Source organism: Paramisgurnus dabryanus, chromosome 10 (assembly GCF_030506205.2).
Source record: "Paramisgurnus dabryanus chromosome 10, PD_genome_1.1, whole genome shotgun sequence".
NCBI lineage: Eukaryota > Metazoa > Chordata > Actinopteri > Cypriniformes > Cobitidae > Paramisgurnus > Paramisgurnus dabryanus.
This window is the reverse complement of record NC_133346.1, coordinates 13,731,553-13,741,433: the sequence shown is the minus strand read 5'-3', so window position 1 is coordinate 13,741,433 and position 9,881 is coordinate 13,731,553.

Genomic DNA, 9,881 nt, shown 5'->3' with positions numbered 1-9,881 from the left:
TACCACAATATAACCATGGTTAATTTTCGTAAGGGTAACCCCGGAAAAGCAATGCTAACCCTGCTTCAGAGCAGGGTATCATAACCATGGGTTAATTTTAGGGATAACCCCACTTTTAAATTACAAATGTGAAACGATCCTTAACCCAGGGTTAAAAGCATGGTTTAGAACAAAGATAACCCAGCGTTAAGCGCAGTGTGACAAGCCCTTTTTTGTATTGAAGACTAACCGGATGCGATGAGACATGTTTTCTGGATTCTGTACACAGCGTTTGACTTATAAGGGATGACATTTAGGGCCTATTTACACCTGGTCACTTCATGCGTTTTCATAGATTGGATAGCTATCTGATTTGTTTTGCATTTACACTTGGCCACACAAATGTGTCTCAGCTGAATGGATATGAATCCGATCTTCTGTTCCCATGCAAAATGCAAATACAAAATGACTCGCTGAACTAAAAATGGCAGCCACTGTTGTCCTCTAACTTCATTTGTGAATGCAGTAAAAAAAAGAAACGCTTGCTGCAGCGCTAACTTTTTCATCCGTGTTTGCTTCTTCAAGTGGCAGGGCATCTGATTTGATCCAGAAACATTTTTAGTTATGCTGGTTAAAAGTCTCCTCACATCCTGATAGCAATCACTATGTTAAGTAGTTTAAATGTATTGTAAAAATGTATGTAATCTGTGAAAGGCGTAGGACCAGAAAATGTTCAACCAATCATAGATCTCAGTCTGAATGGATGTTGCCTTTTTGTTCCATCATCCGTAAGCGTAATTTGAATGCCACTGCGCAGCTTGTTCACGCAGACACCATACGTCATCAGCGCGTTCACGTGCCCTCATCTCCCATCTGTAAACAGAGGGAGAATGGCAAACTTTTCTGCTGAATTGAAAACCTGCACAGGAGGCACACAACGAAATAAATCTTTTATAACAACAACAGCAAAAACTGCCTGGATCAGCAAAGAGCAAAAACCCAAATGAACATTGGTAACTTTACTGCTTTACCACGAGATGCAAACAGCTGCAGGAGGCAAAGGGTCTGAAAGGGTTGTTGCACTGTTTATTTTGGTAAGGTAGGTACGCGATATGTTTGTATTCAGATGGATTCAGATATTATACTTTGATGAAACATTGTGTTGCTTATGAAATTTGTGTTTGTTTACGGATTAGCGTAACAATATATTTACTACGTCTACACAACCAAAAGTGTGCTTTAAAGGAACAGTATGTAAGAAATTTATATCAATTAATCATTAAATGGCCCTGAAATGTCACTAGACATTAAGAAATCCTTTTCATTTCAAGCACTTATATCACTGACAACACCAGTCCGGCCAGGATATTGTCATTTAAAAAGTGGAGTTGCAGCCCTCAACTGATGTTTATGTTGTCGTTTGGTATATTGGCCACCAGCTGTGTGATTGCAGCACCAGTTTCAGCCACACGTTTTGTGATTGCAATACCAGTTTTGGCCACAATCCTACATACTGTTCCTTTAACTAATTCTGATGTTAAAACAGTTGTTTATGTTGGTTATTTTGGTAATGTTATTCACATTGTACTGCAAAGTTTTCTCACTGATGAGATGTGACCGTCTGATCTGTGCGTGTTCATGTGTTTTGAAAGAGGTGTGACTTTGGATGGTGATTTGAATGGAGGGTGGGATTGTGATTTCATTGCTAGTCGGCTTCCGTTAGCATTTTTCAAAATTAGATACCCTACCTTTAAGCGAGTGACATACCCCTGCTGAAAAAACCAGCATACCAGCAAGACCAGCATATGTTGTGTTTTGGTGCTGGTTTGCTAGTGAACACCAGCAAAACCAGCATCAAACCAGCATCAGAACCAGCATTAGAACCAGCTAAACCAGCAACAAACCAGCATTAGCACCAGCTAAACCAGCATTAGCACCAGCATCTGTTGTGTTTTGGTGCTGGTATGCTGTGACCACCAGCTAAACCAGCATAGACCAGCATAATTCCCATGCTGGTCCATACTGGTTTGATGCTGTTTTTTCAGCAGGGACATCCGCTTGGGAGGAGTAAAGTGCTGATGCATGTGGTTTCAACAACCAGATGCATTTACATCTGTTTAGTTTTGACTGGAATGCGTCCCAGGCCACCTCCTAAAGTGGTTTGCACGATCAGATTTAAATCAGTCTCGAGGGCATACAAATGTGTGCTTTTTTACAAATGAAAATAAACAGACCTTCACTAAAACATGGTAAACTTTGTGTATAGATTGTGGTAAGCCCAGTAAAGAGGTATTTTTTAACAACTTTAGATCTCCCAAAAGTCTACAACCTTAATAAGATAAGTTTATATCTGGTCTGTGCTTAAATGTAAAGGGCCAATTCACCTAAAATTATTAATGCAATTGCTTTAAATGTTTTGACAATCAGCATTTTTACACATTTCCATCAACCTATCTATACATCCTTATTCCCATGCTGGTTGGGTGCTGGTTTAGTTGATGGTCACCAGCATACCAACACCAAAACACAACATATGCTGGTGCTGGTATGCTGATGACCACCAGCTAAATCAGCACCAAACCAGCAGAGAATGATGCTGGTCTATGCTAGTTGTCACCAGCAAACCAGCACCAAAACACAACATATGCTGGTCTTGCTGGTATGCTTTTTTTCAGCAGGGTTACCCAGCTCCCTTATCTCACTCCAGAATAAAAAACTTAAAAGTTGTCCATATGGTGTTGGTGTGGATGTGTATTAGGCTACTTAATCTGCATAAATAAAGTGAAAAAGTCAAAACCACAGTATCAGTTTTTTACTAATGTTTTTCACTTTTAATTAATATTACCCTTCTGTTTTATCTCATAATATCTCATCTATTTCATCTATAGGCCCACACCTTCAATATTTAATTGAGCTTGCATGCATTTATGTGGAAAGTGATTTCGTACAAATGGTGTAAAACTAATATAATAAACTTAAATTAAAATCTAAATCAACACTATCCCCAATTAATAATATAGAAAGTGTAAAATAAAGTGTAAATGCATGTTGAGTAATTGCTGCAATTCAGATTGTGAAATTGGTGAAGGACTGCTGAAGCAGGGTGGGGGAGGGGAGAAGAGGCCGCGTGGGGGAGGGTAGAGCACGTTGCTGTGTGGGGGAGGTGAAGACATTTTGGCAGCTTCAATCACTTCACTGTGCAGAGAGACTGAGTGACAGAACGAATTCAGGTAAGACATGTTTAATTTTAATTAACTTTGAGCTGTTTTTATAGTCAGACATAGTCTTCAGGATTGTTTTTAAACTGTTTAAGGTTTGCATTAGTTTAATTAACATTACATGAAGTTCTTACATTTGGTAGCAATTGTGTTTTTCAATTAACATCATTATTCTTGTCAATTAGAACCTAAACTGGCTGTGAAAACCTTGCTAAAGTCTTGTTTAACTTTTTAATACAGTTGATTTTCTTCATGAAATCATCTTTCATAATGTAATTTAATGAACATTTTGTGAAAACATTGATATCTTTAATATTTACTGAGTAAGATTGTCTCAAATATTGAAGTCATAAAGAAATTGATAACATTAGGTGAAATCAAACTTTTAAAATGTCTCCAGTTTGAGGATTTAACGTTTTATTCTGTTTTTAACGTTTTATTCACATTTATTAACTGAGTGGTACTTGGTTATATTTACTACATTCCTGTGAATGAATAATTTAACCCATTGTAATTGAAATGATGTGATGATTTACTTTGTGGTGATCTTGATCAGATATATTTTTTTATTTAACAGATAATGGAAAGACAGAATCAAGAAAATGAGAAGGTATGTCTGTAGTACCTCAGTTTTTTACAGGCAAATACTCTTTTTAAGTTTTATTTGACATTATACTAGCATGTGTTATGAACATGAGGACAATCGTCTTTAATACACAATAAAATCTTCATAAGAGTGTGGATTTAAATTACTACGTGCTTATACCACCATTAATGTTTTACAATTTCATGATAAAAGTTCAGTTTCATTAATTAAAGGAAAATATGATTAATTTGTATGCACCACATCTCTTTTAATGCTTAATGTCTCTTAGGTTTCATAACACCTACAAGATGAACACGCTGATCAATGTTAACAAATAATATGTAAGTAAATGACATATATGTATTAACACAGGTATCAGAAAAAAGAGGCAGGAAGAGATCAAGAGAGCATCATAGCCCTGGACAGGCAGAGAGAAGTGAAGAAGATGACCAGGTAAGCATTTTAAATGTATGTTTTAAAGGAAAACACCACCCTTTTTCAATATTTTACTTTGTTCTTACCTCAACTTAGATTAATTAATACATACCTATCTTTTTCAATGCTTGCACTTAATCTTTGTACAGCGCCTTGTGAATGCCTTAGCATTTAGCCTAGCCCCATTTATTTCTTAGGATCCAAACAGGGATGAATTTAGAAGCCACCAAACACTTCCATGTTTTCCCTATTTAAAGACTGTTACATGAGTATTTACACCAGTAAGTATGGTCGCACAAAATTAAACGTTTGTTTGGATCTTAAAGCATCATGAAACGCTAACCATCACTTTTTTTAGATGTTAACAAAGTTAGTTGTGTTGCACATCATAGAAGACAATGTCAGTATCTGTTAATTTTAACATCAGGAGAAAACTAGTTAATTTTCAGCTTTTTTGTGATATTTTTGTCTTCCGGGTTTAAACTCCATATCTTGTAAACGTCACGGGCTGTGACGTGGCAAACATGAGAAAAAGCACAACGCGTCATAACCTGAAAACCACGCCCACCGGTGTCTCATTATTATTTATAAGATAGCGTGTTCTTATCCAATGCGGAGATGTTGTGTGTGTGTGCGCCTGTGCATGTGCTCCGTGCGGCCAGGTCGTTGGATGATTTTCCCCACGTTGCAGTCAGGATTAGACTCACCATCAACTAAATTTGCTCTGGAAAGCTACGGGAGGCAGGTGGACTTTGATCTGTTCTGAGGTACCATGTGAGGACTTTTAATTATCTTCAAACACGCTATTATTTCAACTATAACAGTTTTACTTGACCTTTGTTTTAATTAAATATTATATTCAGTTGAATTATTTCTGTAATACTGCTAATCTTAGAAACTCTTAGTTTATTTCAGTTACCCCGCCCACTCATCATCTTCTCACAGCGTCCATGCCCATTTAAGTTGCATTTTTCAAAATGATAGTGAGGTAGACTGGAACTGAAACAGTTGGGTCTAATAAATGGGACTAGGCTAAATGCTAACACATTCACGAGGTGCTGTACAAAAATGAAAAGTGCACGCATTGAATAAAGATAGGTATGTATTAATTTGTCTAAGTTGAGAAGAACATAGTAAAATATTGAAAAAAACGTGGCGTTTTCCTTTAAATCAACTCTGCTGGGTGTACATTTTGTCTATTGATACTGTTGGAAAGCATCTTTTGCAGCGATTTTTGTGAGCATATCAGTGAACACCCCTGACCACCTGATGAGTTTCACGTCTTTGTAAACGAAGGTTTAATGCATTTTAGGAAGGATTGTTCAAGTGCACCTATGCAGCTATTGTAGAGGTGGGAGGTGATACAAGAAACACCCGAAAATTCTCGGGCCAGAATCATATGTCCAAATTTCAGTCAAAACCGTTCTATTTCATCATAAACAATCTGAAAAATAAGGCTTTAAGTGTAAAATACAGAACATGTCCTTTAAGATTGCCTTGAAAGGTTGTTCAGGAATTAGTATTGCTGTGATAATTGATTGCCTTTTCCAATACAGATATACAGATGTTCTCTTTCCTCTTCGAGAATATTCCAGAACCCAGAGAGAAAGACCTGAGTCAGATGAGCCTTATGATTCCAACTCAGATGGTATGTATTTTATCAGACTGTATACAGACTTTCAGACATGTAGAGCAAAGTATGTTTTGACTTGATTTGTGCATATATCATGATGTCTTGTTCTTCACCCAGAAGGCCCTGACTCACACATAAAGACAAGAGATCATCAAAGACTGAGAGAAATGGTAAGATTGTTTGATGTAAAGTTAATTCATACAAAAAAGTCCAGTGTTAAATTAACTCTCACAGAGTTGATTTCAACACATTTTCAGAGTTTATATAGCTCCAAACTTATCAGAGTTAAATGAACACTTTCAAGAGACACTTTCAAAAAACATTTTTAACACTAGGCCAGAGTTTCATTTTTTTGACTTAAAATAGTGTTAAAATAACACTAAAAGGGATTCAGACAATTCACACTGTTCAGAGTTAGGTTTGACTATTTAGGCTTTGACTAGTTAAACTCAGTGCAGAGTTAAATATTTAACACAATGCCAGAGTTTCTTTGACTCATAGAAGTGTTAAAGGGGTCATATTATGAGACTTTTTAAAGATGTATATTAAGTATTTGGTGTCCCCAGAGTGCATATGTGAAGATTTAGCTCAAAATACCCCACAGTAGGGCTGCACGATATGAGGAAAAGCTGCGATGTGCGATTACATTGTTTAAAGGCGCAAAAGAGGATGTTTCCGCCGACTGAGAATCCAAAGACCGTTACTGAGTTTTTTAAATAATCATTTCTAGGGAACACCTTCCAAACCTCGTGCACGAGTGTTTGTTTACCACTGGCATATGCTGTGTCGAGTCAGTGGATTCATTATGTGAAATGATATGGTAATAAACACATAAGACTTAGGGCCCTATTTTAACGATCTAAGCGCATTGTCTAAAGCGCACAGCGGAACGTCTAAATGGGCGTGTCCGAATCCACTTTTGCTAATTTAACGACGGGAAAAATGGTTTTTGCGCCGAGCGCATGGTCGAAAAGGGTAGGTCCTATTGTAATGGGAGTATTTTGGGCGTAACGTGCAGTAAACCAATGAGAGACTCAGCTCTCATCCCCTTTAAAAGCAAGTTGCGCTGGCGCTATGTCTAATCCCTATTTAGATAACGGACTTTGTAAACTGAAAAACTAAGCGGAGGAGGAAGATCCTTTAAATAATTGTGTTGTTTTTCACTTGTATTGAAATTGTTATTTTTTTATTAAAACCTTTAAAACCCGTTTTCTTTTAGTCATGGAAGTAAAAAGCAGGCTTGTAATTGCTTTAAATGTATGGCTATCCAATATCATCAAAAAATAATTTACAAGTATGTAAGATAAGGTTTGTACTCTAAAAATACTTTATTTGTAACAAACAGGAGATAAAGAATTTACAAACGGCTCCCCTCACGTTTCAGCACTTTGGACAGCGGTTTTTTAGCAAAGAGTTTTTTAAGCATTACTTAAAAATGTTTCTCATCTCACCATATCCACAGTTACAGAGTCATCATATACAATAAATCCGTGAGGTAGCATTAAAATTTTTTTTAAAAACAGACGCATTTGTTCAAAGCAAAGCATTTATTTACTTACCAGGCTGCAGAAGCAGCTCTTTGCGCCTTCTAACGTCTCATAATTAGTCCTCATTTATGTCCAAGAGACTCTTTATAATCTTTTATATTCAATCCTTTAATCTTTCATATTTAAATGCATTTTTGTGTTGCTGCGCATTCATGTACCTTGTGATAAGCAAACCCGCGTTGTCCTCCCGTGTATAGGCGCATTTTACTAATGCGCTCTTTAAATAACATAAAACACATTGCGCCATTGACTTTAGACTTTAGACCAGGTTTTTGTTGGTCAATGGCGTAGTCTATTTTAGTTGCCTCAAAATAGCAACACGCCAACAATGCGCCTGAACACACCTCGTTTTCAGACCAGAATGCCCATGGGCGCAAAAGGGGGCGCAAATGCATTTGCTATTTAAACAACGCGGCGCTAAACGGGAAAATTAGGGTGGAAACTAGCGAAAGACACTTGCGTCGCGCATTGCGCTGCATTGCGCCGGGTGTAAGATAGAGCCCTTAAAGTTAGATCAGTCGACGCTACTCCCATTTCAACTAGCATGTAGCAGACTGGTCACTGCCTTACAACTACAGTACAAGAACAACGTCGATATACCTGAATAACAGTACAACAATAATTATTTCCCAAAGAAAGAATAATCACTGTTACCTGTCGGGAAGAATTTTTGCGAACTGCGCGGCTGTCTTGACACCTCTCTGTTCCTTCATTGATCTCCAGCGTTGAAATGTTTCTCCAATAACACCTCTGTTAACATTACGTTCTTCTGACAATTTTCTCCTCTTCTCAGCGACTTAAAAAGTCTTTCTCTTACGTCCTCTTTCGGGTTTCTTCTCTTCCGTGGTGCAAATTCGAGGAGGAAAGCAGGAGCGACAATGAAAACATACCAAAACTAAAGACGGAGTTTCATGCGCTATGCGCTAGCCGCTATATTCTACTTCTTATACTATCTATTGATTTTCTGTGTTCTCCTCTACATCTACTCATGTAAAGCTGCTTTGCAACAATTAACAATTGTGAAAAGCGCTATATAAATAACATTGAATTGAATTGAACGTCTCGCACAAGGAACGTAATGGCAGTGATTGACAAGCCAGAGGGCCAATCGCTGATGCAATGATTGCGTCAACGATTGGCTGATGTTTTTAAGGCCCTACCTTATGCACAGATGACGTATATTAATATTATTACTTTCAGTGCACCTAATAAATAGTCTTTTATCATTTAGTAAAGACGTATTATGTAAATGTATTAAACAAACATCCTCTTTTCCACCTTTAATGTTGCGATGACAATGTGATTTGCAATAAATATTTTTTTTTTCATGTTTTAGGTGCCTAAAAATGCGTGGAAAATGCTAGGCACATAGGTTCTTGTCACATTCTGAAAATTTTAATGTTTTTAACAATAGGCCAGAGTTTCGTTTTTAACTTGATGCAGTGCGGACACGCCTGGAAAAACAACCGCATTGCACTGTGTGAGTGTCGCGACCGATTCACTTTCTGTTATGAGCGCACATACATTAGAAATAACAAACTTGTACGTACAAAAGACACGATATGTAAATCATCCCTTACACAGTTCCTGTGTTTGTAATGCGTCATCTCTTCTAAATCCAAATAATTCCATATAGCTGAAGTGCTGTTCCTTTTCACCACAAGGTCTTCGTCAGACACCACATTTTCCTTACTCATCTCTCCTTCCTCCGCCATCGTATTTGCTAACGAGCACAGCGTCACAACTAAATTGACACCTCACAAATCAATCTGAGCATAGCTGACCTGGGGGTTCCCCTGATTGGCCTAATAGCATCAACGCGCCAACCATGTCTTCAGGGCTAAAAGTGATAGGTCAAAGGGTTATAACACGTGCTTAGCGTGTTTTCCCCTATTCATCGTGTTAGGCTGTCTGTTGTAATGTGTTTATATTGCAATGGCGATAAAAATTCGATGTATCGTTCTGCCCTTCCACACAGATAATTTTTTATACCATGTTAAAGTTGCCACTTTGTAGGTGTGAGCAAAAATGTGCCGTTGTGGGGTGTGTCACTTAAAATGTGAACGAACTAATGAAATGCAAACACTGATCGCAATGATGGTGACTTTAAGTGAAACACCCAATATCTAAACTAAGTTAAGAAAATAACTTTACATGTAAGATGTAAAATGCAAGTTTAGGTTTCAAACATAGATGGTGATAGAGAGGATAATGTTACAGATTGCAGCTTTTAACTCTGCATTAGTTTGACTTTTTAACACTCTTTAAGATTGGGACAATACACCCAGCAGTGTTCACCCAGCAGTGTTCAGGATTTTGATTTGTGTTCAGATAAGGATACTGAACATTAGAAATAAGCATAGTATGCAGCCACAGAATATAAGTTTATAAAATTTAATAAAAGTTAAAATCAGAGCATTAAATCTAAGTCTAATAACTTTGTTTTACCTACCATTCAATCAGCAGGACACATGGAAACAGAA